Here is a 23919-nt window from a genome sequence, read left to right on the forward strand (position 1 = left end):
CGGGTCTTAACTCTCCAGGTTTAAGGTATTCTTCCTTCAGCTAAATCATGCATGTGGAACCCAAGTATGATCAACCATGTGAACGGGAGACGTGTTCAAATATGTCTCAGTTTTCCTCCCCTGGTACTCGGGTGCAACATTCCAGACGCTTTACTAACACTCTCCCCACTTGGAGAGTCAGCGCCTTTAACCTCCTGTTTGGCCCAGTTTGCAATTTCTGCGGAAGATGAACAGGAATAGCGAGAACCAATGAGAGACTAGCTGGAGGTGTCTGGACGGGCAAATTTAACTCTCATTTCCCACCAGGAAGAGGAAATAACCAAAGGCTCAGCGTGCCGTGCCGGAACCAGATTAGGGCCTGAAGCCATCCTGCGGTGTTGCGGCCAGGTCACAAGAAAGCGAGTTGAAGAAAGGAGCTCAGGGGCACTGTAATTCACAAACCTGCAGAGTTATAAATGACAGCTATCGTCCAAAAATAGACTGAAGTAAGGCTGCCAAGAGGACTTGAAAGCGGGGCAGAATTGCAGGAAACCGATTTCAGGAGGTAGACTGGAATTGCATTGAAAGCATAGGAAAAGAGGCAGAACGTCCACAATGATGCACTTGGCCAAAAAGGGCGTATGCATTTTTTCCTGAATATATTCAGGAAAAAACGCATACGCCCTTTTTGGCCAACAAGCAAGCTTGCAAAGGAAATCTGCACTGCAATGAAGTCTCACTTCCCCCCGGTCAAAAGGGCCATCTGAAAAAAGTGTAAAATCCAGAAAGGCAGGACAGGCCATGGAGAACTGGGAGCCTTGTTATGCTGATGGGCGGGATGTAAATTGCCAACAGACACTCGGGAGAAGTGTATGGTGTTTCCTGAAACATCTAAAAAACAAAGCAACAGAGCCTAGGGCACTGCCACTTATGGTCCTATAGCTTAGGGAAATTAAAATCAAAAAGACACAGCCACCCCAAAGTTTGGGACGCCTCTGTTTACAAGAACCTCGTTCACAGTACAAGTTCAACATCGCAGAAAGTGAAAAATGGATAAAGAAGTTGTGGTATTTACTTAAAAAGCAATATCACTCAGCAATGAAATCTATGTCATCAGGCCCTTAGCATCACAATGAGTGGATTCAGGTATGATGATTCTAACTGAAATAAGTCACACAGAAAAAGAAACATCATAAGATATCAGTAATACACGGAATGTAAACTTGGCTACACAGGAACTGAATTACAGAACAGAACAGGGTCTCAAATTTAGAAAACCAACTTATGCTTGCTTAAGGGTAAAGGTGAGTTGGGGTGCTGCATAAAACTAGAGATTGAAATGAGCACAGATAAAGTTCCTTAAGTCAAATATGGAATAGACAAGAGCTACTCCTTGCTCAACGAAATGGACTCAACACCGCATATTAAACGCCTAAGAATGTACCTGACTTGTAAGTATCGTAAAACCTATGGATTGCTATGTCTCCAAAAGAGAATCAAGCATGTGTACAGGGGCATAAACGCAGCAGTGATAGGATTGGAGAGGTTCGGTGAGCAAATGAAGACCCTTTGAAGTCATATTGCATGGTACCCATTACACGGGTCTTAACTCTCCAGGTTTAAGGTATTCTTCCTTCAGCTAAAACATGCATGTGGAACCCAAGTATGATCAACCATGTGAACGGGAGACGTGTTCAAATATGTCTCAGTTTTCCTCCCCTGGTACTCGGGTGCAACATTCCAGACGCTTTACTAACACTCTCCCCACTTGGAGAGTCAGCGCCTTTAACCTCCTGTTTGGCCCAGTTTGCAATTTCTGCGGAAGATGAACAGGAATAGCGAGAACCAATGAGAGGCTAGCTGGAGGTGTCTGGACGGGCAAATTTAACTCTCATTTCCCACCAGGAAGAGGAAATAACCAAAGGCTCAGCGTGCCGTACCGGAACCAGATTAGGGCCTGAAGCCACCCTGCGGTGTTGCGGCCAGCTCAAAAGAAAGCGAGTTGAAGAAAGGAGCTCAGGGGCACTGTAATTCACAAACCTGCAGAGTTATAAATGACAGCTATCGTCCAAAAATAGACTGAAGTATGGCTGCCAAGAGGACTTGAAAGCGGGGCAGAATTGCAGGAAACCAATTTCAGGAGGTAGACTGGAATTGCATTGAAAGCATAGGAAAAGAGGCAGAACGTCCACAATGATGCACTTGGCCAAAAAGGGCGTATGCGTTTTTTCCTGAATATATTCAGGAAAAAACGCATACGCCCTTTTTGGCCAACCAAGCAAGCTTGCAAAGGAAATCTGCACTACAATGAAGTCTCACTTCTCCCCGGTCAAAAGGGCCATCTGAAAAAAGTGTAAAATCCAGAAAGGCAGGAGAGGCCATGGAGAACTGGGAGCCTTGTTATGCTGATGGGCGGGATGTAAATTGCCAACAACCACTCGGGAGAAGTGTATGGTGTTTCCTGAAACATCTAAAAATCAAAGCAACAGAACCTACGGCACTTCCACTTATGGTCCTATAGCTTAGAGAAATTAAAATCAAAAAGACACAGCCACCCCAAAGTTTGGAACGGCTCTGTTTACAAGAACCTCGTTTACAGTACAAGTTCAACATCGCAGAAAGTGAAAAATGGATAAAGAATTTGTGGTATTTACTTACAAAGCAATATCACTCAGCAATGAAATCTGTGTCATCAGGCCCTTAGCAGCACAATGAGTGGATTCAGGTATGATGATTCTAACTGAAGTAAGTCACACAGAAAAAGAAACATCATAAGATATCAGTAATACACGGAATGTAAACTTGGCTACACAGGAACTGAATTACAGAACAGAACAGGGTCTCAAATTTAGAAAACCAACTTATGCTTGCTTAAGGGTAAAGGTGAGTTGGGGTGCTGCATAAAACCAGAGATTGAAATGAGCACAGATAAAGTTCCTTAAGTCAAATATGGAATAGACAAGAGCTACTCCTTGCTCAACGAAATGGACTCAACACCGCATATTAAACGCCTAAGAATGTACCTGACTAGTAAGTATCTTAAAACCTATGGATTGCTATGTCTCCGAAAGAGAATCAAGCATGTGTACAGGGGCATAAACACAGCAGTGATAGGATTGGAGAGGTTCGGTGAGCAAATGAAGACTCTTTGAAGTCATATTGCATGGTACCCATTACACGGGTCTTAACTCTCCAGGTTTAAGGTATTCTTCCTTCAGCTAAAACATGCATGTGGAACCCAAGTATGATCAATCATGTGAACGGGAGACGTGTTCAAATATGTCTCAGTTTTCCTCCCCTGGTACTCGGGTGCAACATTCCAGACGCTTTACTAACACTCTCCCCACTTGGAGAGTCAGCGCCTTTAACCTCCTGTTTGGCCCAGTTTGCAATTTCTGCGGAAGATGAACAGGAATAGCGAGAACCAATGAGAGACTAGCTGGAGGTGTCTGGACGGGCAAATTTAACTCTCATTTCCCACCAGGAAGAGGAAATAACCAAAGGCGCAGCGTGCCGTGCCGGAACCAGATTAGGGCCTGAAGCCATCCGGCGGTGTTGCGGCCAGTTCAAAAGAAAGCGAGTTGTAGAAAGGAGCTCAGGGGCACTGTAATTCACAAACCTGCAGAGTTATAAATGACAGCTATCGTCCAAAAATAGACTGAAGTAAGGCTGCCAAGAGGACTTGAAAGCGGGGCAGAATTGCAGGAAACCGATTTCAGGAGGTAGACTGAAATTGCATTGAAAGCATAGGAAAAGAGGCAGAACGTCCACAATGATGCACTTGGCCAAAAAGGGCGTATGCGTTTTTTCCTGAATATATTCAGGAAAAAACGCATACGCCCTTTTTGGCCAACCAAGCAAGCTTGCAAAGGAAATCTGCACTACAATGAAGTCTCACTTCCCCCTGGTCAAAAGGGCCATCTGAAAAAAGTGTAAAATCCAGAAAGGCAGGACAGGCCATGGAGAACTGGGAGCCTTGTTATGCTGATGGGCGGGATGTAAATTGCCAACAGACACTCGGGAGAAGTGTATGGTGTTTCCTGAAACATCTAAAAAACAAAGCAACAGAGCCTAGGGCACTGCCACTTATGGTCCTATAGCTTAGGGAAATTAAAATCAAAAAGACACAGCCACCCCAAAGTTTGGGACGCCTCTGTTTACAAGAACCTCGTTTACAGTACAAGTTCAACATCGCAGAAAGTGAAAAATGGATAAAGAAGTTGTGGTATTTACTTACAAAGCAATATCATTCAGCAATGAAATCTATGTCATCAGGCCCTTAGCATCACAATGAGTGGATTCAGGTATGATGATTCTAACTGAAATAAGTCACACAGAAAAAGAAACATCATAAGATATCACTAATACACGGAATGTAAACTTGGCTACACAGGAACTGCATTCCAAAACAGAACAGGGTCTCAAATTTAGAAAACCAACTTATGCTTGCTTAAGGGGAAAGGTGAGTTGGGGTGCTGCATAAAACCAGAGATTGAAATGAGCACAGATAAAGTTCCTTAAGCCAAATATGGAATAGACAAGAGCTACTCCTTGCTCAACGAAATGGACTCAACACCCCATATTAAACGCCTAAGAATGTACCTGACTAGTAAGTATCTTAAAACCTATGGATTGCTATGTCTCCAAAAGAGAATCAAGCGTGTGTACAGGGGCATAAACGCAGCAGTGATAGGATTGGAGAGGTTCGGTGAGCAAATGAAGACCCTTTGAAGTCATATTGCATGGTACCCATTACACGGGTCTCAACTCTCCAGGTTTAAGGTATTCTTCCTTCAGCTAAAACATGCATGTGGAACCCAGAGTATGATCAACCATGTGAACGGGAGACGTGTTCAAATATATCTCAGTTTTCGTACCCTGGTACTCGGGTGCAACATTCCAGACGCTTTACTAACACTCTCCCCACTTGGAGAGTCAGTCCCTTTAACCTCCTGTTTGGCCCAGTTTGCAATTTCTGCGGAAGATGAACAGGAATAGCGAGAACCAATGAGAGGCTAGCTGGAGGTGTCTGGACGGGCAAATTTAACTCTCATTACCCACCAGGAAGAGGAAATAACCAAAGGCTCAGCGTGCCGTGCCGAAACCAGATTAGGGCCTGAAGCCATCCTGCGGTGTTGCGGCCAGCTCAAAAGAAAGCGAGTTGAAGAAAGGAGCTCAGGGGCACTGTAATTCACAAACCTGCAGAGTTATAAATGACAGCTATCGTCCAAATAGAGACTGAAGTAAGGCTGCCAAGAGGACTTGAAAGCAGGGCAGAATTGCAGGAAACCGATTTCAGGAGGTAGACTGGAATTGCATTGAAAGCATAGGAAAAGAGGCAGAACGTCCACAATGATGCACTTGGCCAAAAAGGGCGTATGCGTTTTTTCCTGAATATATTCAGGAAAAAACGCATACGCCCTTTTTGGCCAACCAAGCAAGCTTGCAAAGGAAATCTGCACTACAATGAAGTCTCAATTCCCCCCGGTCAAAAGGGCCATCTGAAAAAAGTGTAAAATCCAGAAAGGCAGGACAGGCCATGGAGAACTGGGAGCCTTGTTATGCTGATGGGCGGGATGTAAATTGCCAACAACCACTCGGGAGAAGTGTATGGTGTTTCCTGAAACATCTAAAAAACAAAGCAACAGAGCCTAGGGCACTTCCACTTATGGTCCTATAGCTTAGGGAAATTAAAATCAAAAAGACACAGCCACCCCAAAGTTTGGGACGCCTCCGTTTACAAGAACCTCGTTTACCATACAAGTTCAATATCACAGAAAGTGAAAAATGGATAAAGAACTTGTGGTACTTTCGTACAATGCAGTTCACTCAGCAATGAAATCTATGTCATCAGGCCGGTAGCAGCATAATGAGTGGATTCAGGTACGATGATTCTAACTGAAATAAGTCACACAGAAAAAGAAACATCATAAGATATCAGTAATAAACGGAATGTAAACTTGGCTACACAGGAACTGCATTCCAAAACAAAACAGGGTCTCAAATTTAGAAAACCAACTTATGCTTGCTTAAGGGGAAAGGTGAGTTGGGGTGCTGCATAAAACCAGAGATTGAAATGAGCACAGATAAAGTTCCTTAAGCCAAATATGGAATAGACAAGAGCTACTCCTTGCTCAACGAAATGGATTCAACACCCCATATTAAACGCCTAAGAATGTACCTTACTAGTAAATATCTTAAAACCTATGGATTGCTATGTCTCCAAAAGACAATCAAGCGTGTGTACAGAGGCATAAACGCAGCAGTGATAGGATTGGAGAGGTTCGGTGAGCAAATGAAGACCCTTTGAAGTCATATTGCATGGTACCCATTACACGGGTCTCAACTCTCCAGGTTTAAGGTATTCTTCCTTCAGCTAAAACATGCATGTGGAACCCAGAGTATGATCAACCAAGTGAACGGGAGACGTGTTCAAATATGTCTCTGTTTTCCTCCCCTGGTACTCGGGTGCAACATTCCAGACGCTTTACTAACACTCTTCCGACTTGGAGAGTCAGTCCCTTTAACCTCCTGTTTGGCCCAGTTATCAATTTCTGCGGAAGATGAACAGGAATAGCGAGAACCAATGAGAGACTAGCTGTAGGTGTCTGGACGGGCAAATTTAACTCTCATTTCCCACCAGGAAGAGGAAATAACCAAAGGCTCAGCGTGCCGTGCCAGAACCAGATTAGGGCCTGAAGCCATCCTGCGGTGTTGCGGCCAGGTCACAAGAAAGCGAGTTGAAGAAAGGAGCTCAGGGGCACTGTAATTCACAAACCTGCAGAGTTATAAATGACAGCTATCGTCCAAAAATAGACTGAAGTAAGGCTGCCAAGAGGACTTGAAAGCGGGGCAGAATTGCAGGAAACCGATTTCAGGAGGTAGACTGGAATTGCATTGAAAGCATAGGAAAAGAGGCAGAACGTCCACAATGATGCACTTGGCCAAAAAGGGCGTATGCGTTTTTTCCTGAATATATTCAGGAAAAAACGCATACGCCCTTTTTGGCCAACCAAGCAAGCTTGCAAAGGAAATCTGCACTACAATGAAGTCTCACTTCCCCCCGGTCAAAAGGGCCATCTGAAAAAAGTGTAAAATCCAGAAAGGCAGGACAGGCCATGGAGAACTGGGAGCCTTGTTATGCTGATGGGCGGGATGTAAATTGCCAACAACCACTCGGGAGAAGTGTATGGTGTTTCCTGAAACATCTAAAAAACAAAGCAACAGAGCCTAGGGCACTGCCACTTATGGTCCTATAGCTTAGGGAAATTAAAATCAAAAAGACACAGCCACCCCAAACTTTCGAACGGCTCTGTTTACAAGAACCTCGTTTACAGTACAAGTTCAACATCGCAGATAGTGAAAAATGGATAAAGAAGTTGTGGTATTTACTTACAAAGCAATATAACTCAGCAATGAAACCTGTGTCATCAGGCCCGTAGCAGCACAATGAGTGGATTCAGGTATGAGGATTCTAACTGAAATAAGTCACAGAGAAAAGAAACATCATAAGATATCAGTAATACACGGAATGTAAACTTGGCTACACAGGAACTGAATTAAAGAACAGAACAGGGTCTCAAATTTAGAAAACCAACTTATGCTTGCTTAAGGGTAAAGGTGAGTTGGGGTGCTGCATAAAACCAGAGATTGAAATGAGCACAGATAAAGTTCCTTAAGTCAAATATGGAATAGACAAGAGCTACTCCTTGCTCAACGAAATGGACTCAACACCGCATATTAAACGCCTAAGAATGTACCTGACTAGTAAGTATCGGAAAACCTATGGATTGCTATGTCTCCAAAAGAGAATCAAGCATGTGTACAGGGGCATAAACGCAGCAGTGATAGGATTGGAGAGGTTCGTTGAGCAAATGAAGACCCTTTGAAATCATATTGCATGGTACGCATTACACGGGTCTCAACTCTCCAGGTTTAAAGTATTCTTCCTTCAGCTAAAACATTCATGTGGAACCTAGAGTATGATCAACCATGTGATCGGGAGACGTGTTCAAATATGTCTCAGTTTTCCTCCCCTGGTACTCGGGTGCAACATTCCAGACGCTTTACTAACACTCTCCCGAATTGGAGAGTCAGTCCCTTTAACCTCCTGTTTGGCCCAGTTTGCAATTTCTGCGGAAGATGAACAGGAATAGCGAGAACCAATGAGAGGCTAGCTGGAGGTGTCTGGACGGGCAAATTTAACTCTCATTTCCCACCAGGAAGAGGAAATAACCAAAGGCTCAGCGTGCCGTACCGGAACCAGATTAGGGCCTGAAGCCATCCTGCGGTGTTGCGGCCAGCTCAAAAGAAAGCGAGTTGAAGAAAGGAGCTCAGGGGCACTGTAATACACAAACCTGCAGAGTTATAAATGACAGCTATCGTCCAAAAATAGACTGAAGTAAGGCTGCCAAGAGGACTTGAAAGCGGGGCAGAATTGCAGGAAACCGATTTCAGGAGGTAGACTGGAATTGCATTGAAAGCATAGGAAAAGAGGCAGAACGTCCACAATGATGCACTTGGCCAAAAAGGGCGTATGCGTTTTTTCCTGAATATATTCAGGAAAAAACGCATACGCCCTTTTTGGCCAACCAAGCAAGCTTGCAAAGGAAATCTGCACTACAATGAAGTCTCACTTCCCCCCGGTCAAAAGGGCCATCTGAAAAAAGTGTAAAATCCAGAAAGGCAGGACAGGCCATGGAGAACTGGGAGCCTTGTTATGCTGATGGGCGGGATGTAAATTGCGAACAACCACTCAGGAGAAGTGTATGGTGTTTCCTGAAACATCTAAAAAACAAAGCAACAGAACCTAGGGCACTTCCACTTATGGTCCTATAGCTTAGGGAAATTAAAATCAAAAAGACACAGCCACCCCAAAGTTTGGAACGGCTCTGTTTACAAGAACCTCGTTTACAGTACAAGTTCAACATCACAGAAAGTGAAAAATGGATAAAGAAGTTGTGGTATTTACTTACAAAGCAATATCACTCAGCAATGAAATCTGTGTCATCAGGCCCTTAGCAGCACAATGAGTGGATTCAGGTATGATGATTCTAACTGAAGTAAGTCACACAGAAAAAGAAACATCATAAGATATCAGTAATACACGGAATGAAAACTTGGCTACACCGGAACTGAATTACAGAACAAAACAGGGACTCAAATTTAGAAAACCAGCTTATGCTTGCTTAAGGGTAAAGGTGAGTTGGGGTGCTGCATAAAACCAGAGATTGAAATGAGCACAGATAAAGTTCCTTAAGTCAAATATGGAATAGACAAGAGCTACTCCTTGCTCAACGAAATGGACTCAACACCGCATATTAAACGCCTAAGAATGTACCTGACTAGTAAGTATCTTAAAACCTATGGATTGCTATGTCTCCAAAAGAGAATCAAGCGTGTGTACAGGGGAATAAACGCAGCAGTGATAGGATTAGAGAGGTTCGTTGAGCAAATGAAGACCCTTTGAAGTCATATTGCATGGTACCCATTACACGGGTCTCAACTCTCCAGGTTTAAGGTATTCTTCCTTCAGCTAAAACATGCATGTGGAACCCAGAGTATGATCAACCATGTGAACGGGAGACGTGTTCAAATATATCTCAGTTTTCCTCCCCTGGTACTCGGGTGCAACATTCCAGACGCTTTACTAACACTCTCCCGACTTGGAGAGTCAGTCCCTTTAACCTCCTGTTTGGCCCAGTTTGCAATTTCTGCGGAAGATGAACAGGAATAGCGAGAACCAATGAGAGGCTAGCTGGAGGTATCTGGACGGGCAAATTTAACTCTCATTTCCCACCAGGAAGAGGAATTAACCAAAGGCTCAGCATGCCGGGCCGGAACCAGATTAGGGCCTGAAGCCATCCTGCGGTGTTGCGGCCAGCTCAAAAGAAAGCGAGTTGAAGAAAGGAGCTCAGGGGCACTGTAATTCACAAACCTGCAGAGTTATAAATGACAGCTATCGTCCAAAAATAGACTGAAGTAAGGCTGCCAAGAGGACTTGAAAGCGGGGCAGAATTGCAGGAAACCGATTTCAGGAGGTAGACTGGAATTGCATTGAAAGCATAGGAAAAGAGGCAGAACGTCCACAATGATGCACTTGGCCAAAAAGGGCGTATGCGTTTTTTCCTGAATATATTCAGGAAAAAACGCATACGCCCTTTTTGGCCAACCAAGCAAGCTTGCAAAGGAAATCTGCACTACAATGAAGTCTCACTTCCCCCCGGTCAAAAGGGCCATCTGAAAAAAGTGTAAAATCCAGAAAGGCAACAGGCCATTGAGAACTGGGAGCCTTGTTATGCTGATGGGCGGGATGTAAATTGCCAACAGACACTCGGGAGAAGTGTATGGTGTTTCCTGAAACATCTAAAAAACAAAGCAACAGAGCCTAGGGCACTTCCACTTATGGTCCTATAGCTTAGGGAAATTAAAATCAAAAAGACACAGCCACCCCAAAGTTTGGAACGGCTCTGTTTACAAGAACCTCGTTTACAGTACAAGTTCAACATCGCAGAAAGTGAAAAATGGATAAAGAAGTTGTGGTATTCACTTACAAAGCAATATCACTCAGCAATGAAATCTATGTCATCAGGCCCTTAGCATAACAATGAGTGGATTCAGGTATGATGATTCTAACTGAAATAAGTCACACAGAAAAAGAAACATCATAAGATATCACTAATACACGGAATGTAAACTTGGCTACACAGGAACTGAATTACAGAACAGAACAGGGTCTCAAATTTAGAAAACCAACTTATGCTTGCTTAAGGGTAAAGGTGAGTTGGGGTGCTGCATAAAACCAGAGATTGAAATGAGCACAGATAAAGTTCCTTAAGCCAAATATGGAATAGACAAGAGCTACTCCTTGCTCAACGAAATGGACTCAACACCGCATATTAAACGCCTAAGAATGTACCTGACTAGTAAGTATCTTAAAACCTATGGATTGCTATGTCTCCGAAAGAGAATCAAGCATGTGTACAGGGGCATAAACGCAGCAGTGATAGGATTGGAGAGGTTCGGTGAGCAAATGAAGACCCTTTGAAGTCATATTGCATGGTACGTATTACACGGGTCTCAACTCTCCAGGTTTAAGGTATTCTTCCTTCAGCTAAAACATGCATGTGGAACCTAGAGTATGATCAACCATGTGATCGGGAGACGTGTTCAAATATGTCTCAGTTTTCCTCCCCTGGTACTCGGGTACAACATTCCAGACGCTTTACTAACACTCTCCCCACTTGGAGAGTCAGTCCCTTTAACCTCCTGTTTGGCCCAGTTTGCAATTTCTGCGGAAGATGAACAGGAATAGCGAGAACCAATAAGAGACTAGCTGGAGGTGTCTGGACGGGCAAATTTAACTCTCATTTCCCACCAGGAAGAGGAATTAACCAAAGGCTCAGCGTGCCGTGCCAGAACCAGATTAGGGCCTGAAGCCATCCTGTGGTGTTGCGGCCAGGTCACAAGAAAGCGAGTTGAAGAAAGGAGCTCAGGGGCACTGTAATTCACAAACCTGCAGAGTTATAAATGACAGCTATCGTCCAAAAATAGACTGAAGTAAGGCTGCCAAGAGGACTTGAAAGCGGGGCAGAATTGCAGGAAACCGATTTCAGGAGGTAGACTGGAATTGCATTGAAAGCATAGGAAAAGAGGCAGAACGTCCACAATGATGCACTTGGCCAAAAAGGGCGTATGCGTTTTTTCCTGAATATATTCAGGAAAAAACGCATACGCACTTTTTGGCCAACCAAGCAAGCTTGCAAAGGAAATCTGCACTGCAATGAAGTCTCACTTCCCCCCGGTCAAAAGGGCCATCTGAAAAAAGTGTAAAATCCAGAAAGGCAGGACAGGCCATGGAGAACTGGGAGCCTTGTTATGCTGATGGGCGGGATGTAAATTGCCAACAACCACTCGGGAGAAGTGTATGGTGTTTCCTGAAACATCTAAAAAACAAAGCAACAGAACCTAGGGCACTTCCACTTATGGTCCTATAGCTTAGGGAAATTAAAATCAAAAAGACACAGCCACCCCAAAGTTTGGAACGGCGCTGTTTACAAGAACCTCGTTTACAGTACAAGTTCAACATCGCAGAAAGTGAAAAATGGATAAAGAAGTTGTGGTATTTACTTACAAAGCAATATCACTCAGCAATGAAATCTGTGTCATCAGGCCCTTAGCAGCACAATGAGTGGATTCAGGTATGATGATTCTAACTGAAGTAAGTCACACAGAAAAAGAAACATCATAAGATATCAGTAATACACGGAATGGAAACTTGGCTACACAGGAACTACATTCCAAAACAGAACAGGGTCTCAAATTTAGAAAACCAACTTATGCTTGCTTAAGGGGAAAGGTGAGTTGGGGTGCTGCATAAAACCAGAGATTGAAATGAGCACAGATAAAGTTCCTTAAGTCAAATATGGAATAGACAAGAGCTACTCCTTGCTCAACGAAATGGACTCAACACCGCATATTAAACGCCTAAGAATGTACCTGACTAGTAAGTATCGGAAAACCTATGGATTGCTATGTCTCCAAAAGAGAATCAAGCATGTGTACAGGGGCATAAACGCAGCAGTGATAGGATTGGAGAGGTTCGGTGAGCAAATGAAGACCCTTTGAAGTCATATTGCATGGTACGCATTACACGGGTCTCAACTCTCCAGGTTTAAGGTATTCTTCCTTCAGCTAAAACATGCATGTGGAACCTAGAGTATGATCAACCATGTGATCGGGAGACGTGTTCAAATATGTCTCAGTTTTCCTCCCCTGGTACTCGGGTGCAACATTCCAGACGCTTTACTAACACTCTCCCGACTTGGAGAGTCAGTCCCTTTAACCTCCTGTTTGGCCCAGTTTGCAATTTCTGCGGAAGATGAACAGGAATAGCGAGAACCAATGAGAGACTAGCTGGAGGTGTCTGGACGGGCAAATTTAACTCTCATTTCCCACCAGGAAGAGGAATTAACCAAAGGCTCAGCATGCCGTACCAGAACCAGATTAGGGCCTGAAGCCATCCTGCGGTGTTGCGGCCAGGTCACAAGAAAGCGAGTTGAAGAAAGGAGCTCAGGGGCACTGTAATTCACAAACCTGCAGACTTATAAATGACAGCTATCGTCCAAAAATAGACTGAAGTAAGGCTGCCAAGAGGACTTGAAAGCGGGGCAGAATTGCAGGAAACCGATTTCAGGAGGTAGACTGGAATTGCATTGAAAGCATAGGAAAAGAGGCAGAACGTCCACAATGATGCACTTGGCCAAAAAGGGCGTATGCGTTTTTTCCTGAATATATTCAGGAAAAAACGCATACGCCCTTTTTGGCCAACCAAGCAAGCTTGCAAAGGAAATCTGCACTACAATGAAGTCTCACTTCCCCCCGGTCAAAAGGGCCATCTGAAAAAAGTGTAAAATCCAGAAAGGCAGGACAGGCCATGGAGAACTGGGAGCCTTGTTATGCTGATGGGCGGGATGTAAATTGCCAACAGACACTCGGGAGAAGTGTATGGTGTTTCCTGAAACATCTAAAAAGCAAAGCAACAGAGCCTAGGGCACTGCCACTTATGGTCCTATAGCTTAGGGAAATTAAAATCAAAAAGACACAGCCACCCCAAACTTTCGAACGGCTCTGTTTACAAGAACCTCGTTTACAGTACAAGTTCAACATCGCAGAAAGTGAAAAATGGATAAAGAAGTTGTGGTATTTACTTACAAAGCAATATCACTCAGCAATGAAATCTGTGTCATCAGGCCCATAGCAGCACAATGAGTGGATTCAGGTATGATGATTCTAACTGAAATAAGTCACACAGAAAAGAAACATCATAAGATATCAGTAATAAACGGAATGTAAACTTGGCTACACAGGAACTGAATCACAGAACAGAACAGGGTCTCAAATTTAGAAAAACAACTTATGCTTGCTTAAGGGGAAAGGTGAGTTGGGGTGCTGCATAAAACCAGAGATTGAAATGAGCACAGATAAAGTTCCTTAAGTCAAATATGGAATAGACAAGAGCTACTCCTTGCTCAACGAAATGGACTCAACACCGCATATTAAACGCCTAAGAATGTACCTGACTAGTAAGTATCTTAAAACCTATGGATTGCTATGTCTCCAAAAGAGAATCAAGCGTGTGTACAGGGGCATAAACGCAGCAGTGATAGGATTGGAGAGGTTCGGTGAGCAAATGAAGACCCTTTGAAGTCATATTGCATGGTACCCATTCCACGGGTCTCAACTCTCCAGGTTTAAGGTATTCTTCCTTCAGCTAAAACATGCATGTGGAACCCAGAGTATGATCAACCATGTGAACGGGAGACGTGTTCAAATATGTCTAAGTTTTCCTCCCCTGGTACTCGGGTGCAACATTCCAGATGCTTTATAACACTCTCCCGACTTGGAGAGTCAGTCCCTTTAACCTCCTGTTTGGCCCAGTTTGCAATTTCTGCGGAAGATGAACAGGAATAGCGAGAACCAATGAGAGGCTAGCTGGAGGTGTCTGGACGGGCAAATTTAACTCTCATTTCCCACCAGGAAGAGGAAATAACCAAAGGCTCAGCGTGCCGTACCGGAACCAGATTAGGGCCTGAAGCCATCCTGCGGTGTTGCGGCCAGCTCAAAAGAAAGCGAGTTGAAGAAAGGAGCCCAGGGGCACTGTAATTCACAAACCTACAGAGTTATAAATGACAGCTATCGTCCAAAAATAGACTGAAGTAAGGCTGCCAAGAGGACTTGAAAGCGGGGCAGAATTGCAGGAAACCGATTTCAGGAGGTAGACTGGAATTGCATTGAAAGCATAGGAAAAGAGGCAGAACGTCCACAATGATGCACTTGGCCAAAAAGGGCGTATGCGTTTTTTCCTGAATATATTCAGGAAAAAACGCATACGCCCTTTTTGGCCAACCAAGCAAGCTTGCAAAGGAAATCTGCACTACAATGAAGTCTCACTTCCCCCCGGTCAAAAGGGCCATCTGAAAAAAGTGTAAAATCCAGAAAGGCAGGACAGGCCATGGAGAACTGGGAGCCTTGTTATGCTGATGGGCGGGATGTAAATTGCCAACAACCACTCGGGAGAAGTATATGGTGTTTCCTGAAACATCTAAAAAACAAAGCAACAGAACCTAGGGCACTTCCACTTATGGTCCTATAGCTTAGGGAAATTAAAATCAAAAAGACACAGCCACCCCAAAGTTTGGGACGCCTCTGTTTACAAGAACCTCGTTTACAGTACAAGTTCAACATCGCAGAAAGTGAAAAATGGATAAAGAAGTTGTGGTATTTACTTACAAAGCAATATCACTCAGCAATGAAATCTATGTCATCAGGCCCTTAGCATCACAATGAGTGGATTCAGGTATGATGATTCTAACTGAAATAAGTCACACAGAAAAAGAAACATCATAAGTTATCAGTAATACACGGAATGTAAACTTGGCTACACAGGAACTGAATTACAGAACAGAACAGGGTCTCAAATTTAGAAAACCAACTTATGCTTGCTTAAGGGTAAAGGTGAGTTGGGGTGCTGCATAAAACCAGAGATTGAAATGAGCACAGATAAAGTTCCTTAAGCCAAATATGGAATAGACAAGAGCTACTCCTTGCTCAACGAAATGGACTCAACACCGCATATTAAACGCCTAAGAATGTACCTGACTAGTAAGTATCTTAAAACCTATGGATTGCTATGTCTCTGAAAGAGAATCAAGCATGTGTACAGGGGCATAAACGCAGCAGTGATAGGATTGGAGAGGTTCGGTGAGCAAATGAAGACCCTTTGAAGTCATATTGCATGGTACCCATTCCACGGGTTTCAACTACCCAGGTTTAAGGTATTCTTCCTTCAGCTAAAACATGCATGTGGAACCTAGAGTATGATCAACCATGTGATCGGGAGACGTGTTCAAATATGTCCCAGTTTTCCTCCCCTGGTACTCGGGTGCAACATTCCAGACGCTTTACTAACACTCTCCCCACTTGGAGAGTCAGTCCCTTTAACCTCCTGTTTGGCCCAGTTTGCAATTTCTGCGGAAGATGAACAGGAATAGCGAGAACCAATGAGAGGCTAGCTGGAGGTGTCTGGACGGGCAAATTTAACTCTCATTTCCCACCAGGAAGAGGAATTAACCAAAGGCTCAGCGTGCCGTACCGGAACCAGATTAGGGCCTGAAGCCATCCTGCGGTGTTGCGGCCAGCTCAAAAGAAAGCGAGTTGAAGAAAGGAGCCCAGGGGCACTGTAATTCACAAACCTGCAGAGTTATAAATGACAGCTATCGTCCAAAAATAGACTGAAGTAAGGCTGCCAAGAGGACTTGAAAGCGGGGCAGAATTGCAGGAAACCGATTTCAGGAGGTAGACTGGAATTGCATTGAAAGCATAGGAAAAGAGGCAGAACGTCCACAATGATGCACTTGGCCAAAAAGGGCGTATGCGTTTTTTCCTGAATATATTCAGGAAAAAACGCATACGCCCTTTTTGGCCAACCAAGCAAGCTTGCAAAGGAAATCTGCACTACAATGAAGTCTCACTTCCCCCCGGTCAAAAGGGCCATCTGAAAAAAGTGTAAAATCCAGAAAGGCAGGACAGGCCATGGAGAACTGGGAGCCTTGTTATGCTGATGGGCGGGATGTAAATTGCCAACAACCACTCGGGAGAAGTATATGGTGTTTCCTGAAACATCTAAAAAACAAAGCAACAGAACCTAGGGCACTTCCACTTATGGTCCTATAGCTTAGGGAAATTAAAATCAAAAAGACACAGCCACCCCAAAGTTTGGGACGCCTCTGTTTACAAGAACCTCGTTTACAGTACAAGTTCAACATCGCAGAAAGTGAAAAATGGATAAAGAAGTTGTGGTATTTACTTACAAAGCAATATCACTCAGCAATGAAATCTATGTCATCAGGCCCTTAGCATCACAATGAGTGGATTCAGGTATGATGATTCTAACTGAAATAAGTCACACAGAAAAAGAAACATCATAAGATATCAGTAATACACGGAATGTAAACTTGGCTACACAGGAACTGAATTACAGAACAGAACAGGGTCTCAAATTTAGAAAACCAACTTATGCTTGCTTAAGGGTAAAGGTGAGTTGGGGTGCTGCATAAAACCAGAGATTGAAATGAGCACAGATAAAGTTCCTTAAGTCAAATATGGAATAGACAAGAGCTACTCCTTGCTCAACGAAATGGACTCAACACCGCATATTAAACGCCTAAGAATGTACCTGACTAGTAAGTATCTTAAAACCTATGGATTGCTATGTCTCTGAAAGAGAATCAAGCATGTGTACAGGGGCATAAACGCAGCAGTGATAGGATTGGAGAGGTTCGGTGAGCAAATGAAGACCCTTTGAAGTCATATTGCATGGTACCCATTCCACGGCTTTCAACTACCCAGGTTTAAGGTATTCTTCCTTCAGCTAAAACATGCATGTGGAACCTAGAGTATGATCAACCATGTGATCGGGAGACGTGTTCAAATATGTCTCAGTTTTCCTCCCCTGGTACTCGGGTGCAACATTCCAGACACTTTACTAACACTCTCCCGACTTGGAGAGTCAGTCCCTTTAACCTCCTGTTTGGCCCAGTTTGCAATTTCTGCAGAAGATGAACAGGAATAGCGAGAACCAAAGAGAGACTAGCTGGAGGTGTCTGGACGGGCAAATTTAACTCTCATTTCCCACCAGGAAGAGGAAATAACCAAAGGCTCAGCGTGTCGTGCCAGAACCAGATTAGGGCCTGAAGCCATCCTGCGGTGTTGCGGCCAGGTCACAAGAAAGCGAGTTGAAGAAAGGAGCTCAGGGGCACTGTAATTCACAAACCTGCAGACTTATAAATGACAGCTATCGTCCAAAAATAGACTGAAGTAAGGCTGCCAAGAGGACTTGAAAGCGGGGCAGAATTGCAGGAAACCGATTTCAGGAGGTAGACTGGAATTGCATTGAAAGCATAGGAAAAGAGGCAGAACGTCCACAATGATGCACTTGGCCAAAAAGGGCGTATGCGTTTTTTCCTGAATATATTCAGGAAAAAACGCATACGCCCTTTTTGGCCAACCAAGCAAGCTTGCAAAGGAAATCTGCACTACAATGAAGTCTCACTTCCCCCCGGTCAAAAGGGCCATCTGAAAAAAGTGTAAAATCCAGAAAGGCAGGACAGGCCATGGAGAACTGGGAGCCTTGTTATGCTGATGGGCGGGATGTAAATTGCCAACAACCACTCGGGAGAAGTGTATGGTGTTTCCTGAAACATCTAAAAAACAAAGCAACAGAACCTAGGGCACTTCCACTTATGGTCCTATAGCTTAGGGAAATTAAAATCAAAAAGACACAGCCACCCCAAAGTTTGGAACAGCTCTGTTTACAAGAACCTCGTTTACAGTACAAGTTCAACATCGCAGAAAGTGAAAAATGGATAAAGAAGTTGTGGTATTTACTTACAAAGCAATATCACTCAGCAATGAAATCTATGTCATCAGGCCCTTAGCATCACAATGAGTGGATTCAGGTATGATGATTCTAACTGAAATAAGTCACACAGAAAAAGAAACATCATAAGATATCAGTAATACACGGAATGTAAACTTGGCTACACAGGAACTGAATTACAGAACAGAACAGGGTCTCAAATTTAGAAAACCAACTTATGCTTGCTTAAGGGGAAAGGTGAGTTGGGGTGCTGCATAAAACCAGAGATTGAAATGAGCACAGATAAAGTTCCTTAAGTCAAATATGGAATAGACAAGAGCTACTCCTTGCTCAACGAAATGGACTCAACACCGCATATTAAACGCCTAAGAATGTACCTGACTAGTAAGTATCTTAAAACCTATGGATTGCTATGTCTCTGAAAGAGAATCAAGCATGTGTACAGGGGCATAAACGCAGCAGTGATAGGATTGGAGAGGTTCGGTGAGCAAATGAAGACCCTTTGAAGTCATATTGCATGGTACCCATTCCACGGCTTTCAACTACCCAGGTTTAAGGTATTCTTCCTTCAGCTAAAACATGCATGTGGAACCTAGAGTATGATCAACCATGTGATCGGGAGACGTGTTCAAATATGTCTCAGTTTTCCTCCCCTGGTACTCGGGTGCAACATTCCAGACACTTTACTAACACTCTCCCGACTTGGAGAGTCAGTCCCTTTAACCTCCTGTTTGGCCCAGTTTGCAATTTCTGCAGAAGATGAACAGGAATAGCGAGAACCAAAGAGAGACTAGCTGGAGGTGTCTGGACGGGCAAATTTAACTCTCATTTCCCACCAGGAATAGGAAATAACCAAAGGCTCAGCGTGTCGTGCCAGAACCAGATTAGGGCCTGAAGCCATCCTGCGGTGTTGCGGCCAGGTCACAAGAAAGCGAGTTGAAGAAAGGAGCTCAGGGGCACTGTAATTCACAAACCTGCAGACTTATAAATGACAGCTATCGTCCAAAAATAGACTGAAGTAAGGCTGCCAAGAGGACTTGAAAGCGGGGCAGAATTGCAGGAAACCGATTTCAGGAGGTAGACTGGAATTGCATTGAAAGCATAGGAAAAGAGGCAGAACGTCCACAATGATGCACTTGGCCAAAAAGGGCGTATGCGTTTTTTCCTGAATATATTCAGGAAAAAACGCATACGCCCTTTTTGGCCAACCAAGCAAGCTTGCAAAGGAAATCTGCACTACAATGAAGTCTCACTTCCCCCCGGTCAAAAGGGCCATCTGAAAAAAGTGTAAAATCCAGAAAGGCAGGACAGGCCATGGAGAACTGGGAGCCTTGTTATGCTGATGGGCGGGATGTAAATTGCCAACAACCACTCGGGAGAAGTGTATGGTGTTTCCTGAAACATCTAAAAAACAAAGCAACAGAACCTAGGGCACTTCCACTTATGGTCCTATAGCTTAGGGAAATTAAAATCAAAAAGACACAGCCACCCCAAAGTTTGGAACAGCTCTGTTTACAAGAACCTCGTTTACAGTACAAGTTCAACATCGCAGAAAGTGAAAAATGGATAAAGAAGTTGTGGTATTTACTTACAAAGCAATATCACTCAGCAATGAAATCTGTGTCATCAGGCCCGTAGCAGCACAATGAGTGGATTCAGGTATGATGATTCTAACTGTAATAAGTCACACAGAAAAAGAAACATCATAAGATATCAGTAATACACGGAATGTAATCTTGGCTACACAGGAACTGAATTACAGAACAGAACAGGGTCTCAAATTTAGAAAACCAACTTATGCTTGCTTAAGGGTAAAGGTGAGTTGGGGTGCTGCATAAAACCAGAGATTGAAATGAGCACAGATAAAGTTCCTTAAGCCAAATATGGAATAGACAAGAGCTACTCCTTGCTCAACGAAATGGACTCAACACCGCATATTAAACGCCTAAGAATGTACCTGACTAGTAAGTATCTTAAAACCTATGGATTGCTATGTCTCCGAAAGAGAATCAAGCGTGTGTACAGGGGCATAAACGCAGCAGTGATAGGATTGGAGAGGTTCGGTGAGCAAATGAAGACCCTTTGAAGTCATATTGCATGGTACGCATTACACGGGTCTCAACTCTCCAGGTTTAAGGTATTCTTCCTTCAGCTAAAACATGCATGTGGAACCTAGAGTATGATCAACCATGTGATCGGGAGACGTGTTCAAATATGTCTCAGTTTTCCTACCCTGGTACTCGGGTGCAACATTCCAGACGCTTTACTAACACTCTCCCGACTTGGAGAGTCAGTCCCTTTAACCTCCTGTTTGGCCCAGTTTGCAATTTCTGCGGAAGATGAACAGGAATAGCGAGAACCAATGAGAGACTAGCTGGAGGTGTCTGGACGGGCAAATTTAACTCTCATTTCCCACCAGGAAGAGGAATTAACCAAAGGCTCAGCATGCCGGGCCGGAACCAGATTAGGGCCTGAAGCCATCCTGCGGTGTTGCGGCCAGGTCACAAGAAAGCGAGTTGAAGAAAGGAGCTCAGGGGCACTGTAATTCACAAACCTGCAGAGTTATAAATGACAGCTATCGTCCAAAAATAGACTGAAGTAAGGCTGCCAAGAGGACTTGAAAGCGGGGCAGAATTGCAGGAAACCGATTTCAGGAGGTAGACTGGAATTGCATTGAAAGCATAGGAAAAGAGGCAGAACGTCCACAATGATGCACTTGGCCAAAAAGGGCGTATGCGTTTTTTCCTGAATATATTCAGGAAAAAACGCATACGCCCTTTTTGGCCAACCAAGCAAGCTTGCAAAGGAAATCTGCACTACAATGAAGTCTCACTTCCCCCCGGTCAAAAGGGCCATCTGAAAAAAGTGTAAAATCCAGAAAGACAAGACAGGCCATGGAGAACTGGGAGCCTTGTTATGCTGATGGGCGGGATGTAAATTGCCAACAACCACTCGGGAGAAGTGTATGGTGTTTCCTGAAACATGTAAAAAACAAAGCAACAGAACCTAGGGCACTGCCACTTATGGTCCTATAGCTTAGGGAAATTAAAATCAAAAAGACACAGCCACCCCAAAGTTTGGAACGGATCTGTTTACAAGAACCTCGTTTACAGTACAAGTTCAACATCGCAGAAAGTGAAAAATGGATAAAGAAGTTGTGGTATTTACTTACAAAGCAATATCACTCAGCAATGAAATCTGTGTCATCAGGCCCTTAGCAGCACAATGAGTGGATTCAAGTACGATGATTCTAACTTAAATAAGTCACACAGAAAAAGAAACATCATAAGATATCACTAATACACGGAATGTAAACTTGGCTACACAGGAACTGAATTCCAAAACAGAACAGGGTCTCAAATTTAGAAAACCAACTTATGCTTGCTTAAGGGGAAAGGTGAGTTGGGGTGCTGCATAAAACCAGAGATTGAAATGAGCACAGATAAAGTTCCTTAAGCCAAATATGGAATAGACAAGAGCTACTCCTTGCTCAACGAAATGGACTCAACACCCCATATTAAACGCCTAAGAATGTACCTGACTAGTAAGTATCGTAAAACCTATGGATTGCTATGTCTCCAAAAGAGAATCAAGCATGTGTACAGGGGCATAAACGCAGCAGTGATAGGATTGGAGAGGTTCGGTGAGCAAATGAAGACCCTTTGAAGTCATATTGCATGGTACCCATTACACGGGTCTCAACTCTCCAGGTTTAAGGTATTCTTCCTTCAGCTAAAACATGCATGTGGAACCCAAGTATGATCAACCATGTGAACGGGAGACGTGTTCAAATATGTCTCAGTTTTCCTCCCCTGGTACTCGGGTGCAACATTCCAGATGCTTTACTAACACTCTCCCCACTTGGAGAGTCAGCGCCTTTAACCTCCTGTTTGGTCCAGTTTGCAATTTCTGCGGAAGATGAACAGGAATAGCGAGAACCAATGAGAGGCTAGCTGGAGGTGTCTGGACGGGCAAATTTAACTCTCATTTCCCACCAGGAAGAGGAAATAACCAAAGGCTCAGCGTGCCGTACCGGAACCAGATTAGGGCCTGAAGCCATCCTGCGGTGTTGCGGCCAGGTCACAAGAAAGCGAGTTGAAGAAAGGAGCTCAGGGGCACTGTAATTCACAAACCTGCAGAGTTATAAATGACAGCTATCGTCCAAAAATAGACTGAAGTAAGGCTGCCAAGAGGACTTGAAAGCGGGGCAGAATTGCAGGAAACCGATTTCAGGAGGTAGACTGGAATTGCATTGAAAGCATAGGAAAAGAGGCAGAACGTCCACAATGATGCACTTGGACAAAAAGGGCGTATGCGTTTTTTCCTGAATATATTCAGGAAAAAACGCATATGCCCTTTTTGGCAAACCAAGCAAGCTTGCAAAGGAAATCTGCACTACAATGAAGTCTCACTTCCCCCCGGTCAAAAGGGCCATCTGAAAAAAGTGTAAAATCCAGAAAGGCAGGACAGGCCATGGAGAACTGGGAGCCTTGTTATGCTGATGGGCGGGATGTAAATTGCCAACAACCACTCGGGAGAAGTGTATGGTGTTTCCTGAAACATCTAAAAAACAAAGCAACAGAACCTAGGGCACTTCCACTTATGGTCCTATAGCTTAGGGAAATTAAAATCAAAAAGACACAGCCACCCCAAAGTTTGGGACGCCTCTGTTTACAACAACCTCGTTTACAGTACAAGTTCAACATCGCAGAAAGTGAAAAATGGATAAAGAAGTTGTGGTATTTACTTACAAAGCAATATCACTCAGCAATGAAATCTGTGTCATCACGCCCTTAGCAGCACAATGAGTGGATTCAGGTATGATGATTCTAAGTGAAATAAGTCACACAGAAAAAGAAACATCATAAGATATCAGTAATACACGGAATGGAAACTTGGCTACACAGGAACTGAATTACAGAACAGAACAGGGTCTCAAATTTAGAAAACCAACTTATTCTTGCTTAAGGGTAAAGGTGAGTTGGGGTGCTGCATAAAACCAGAGATTGAAATGAGCACAGATAAAGTTCCTTAAGTCAAATATGGAATAGACAAGAGCTACTCCTTGCTCAACGAAATGGACTCAACACCGCATATTAAACGCCTAAGAATGTACCTGACTAGTAAGTATCTTAAAACCTATGGATTGCTATGTCTCCGAAAGAGAATCAAGCATGTGTACAGGGGCATAAACGCAGCAGTGATAGGATTGGAGAGGTTCGGTGAGCAAATGAAGACCCTTTGAAGTCATATTGCATGGTACCCATTACACGGGTCTTAACTCTCCAGGTTTAAGGTATTCTTCCTTCAGCTAAAACATGCATGTGGAACCCAAGTATGATCAAGCATGTGAACGGGAGACGTGTTCAAATATGTCTCAGTTTTCCTCCCCTGGTACTCGGGTGCAACATTCCAGACGCTTTACTAACACTCTCCCGACTTGGAGAGTCAGCGTTTTTAACCTCCTGTTTGACCCAGTTTGCAATTTCTGCGGAAGATGA

The 23919-nt window shown here is 43.8% G+C and overlaps 1 long non-coding RNA gene across 3 annotated transcripts in view; it reads right to left on the minus strand.

The window, feature by feature from the left end:
• LOC307181155 overlaps positions 1–23919 on the minus strand; it is a 123846-nt gene that overhangs the window by 38266 nt on the left and 61661 nt on the right. For all 3 annotated transcript variants that reach the window (XR_013826045.1, XR_013826046.1, XR_013826047.1), the window contains exon 3: positions 1055–1140. This is a non-coding gene — a long non-coding RNA (uncharacterized lncRNA). The remainder of the gene's footprint in view (positions 1–1054; positions 1141–23919) is intronic.

This window comes from Stenella coeruleoalba (assembly GCF_951394435.1).
Source record: "Stenella coeruleoalba genome assembly, contig: scaffold_291, whole genome shotgun sequence".
In the NCBI taxonomy this organism is placed as follows: Eukaryota; Metazoa; Chordata; class Mammalia; order Artiodactyla; family Delphinidae; genus Stenella; species Stenella coeruleoalba.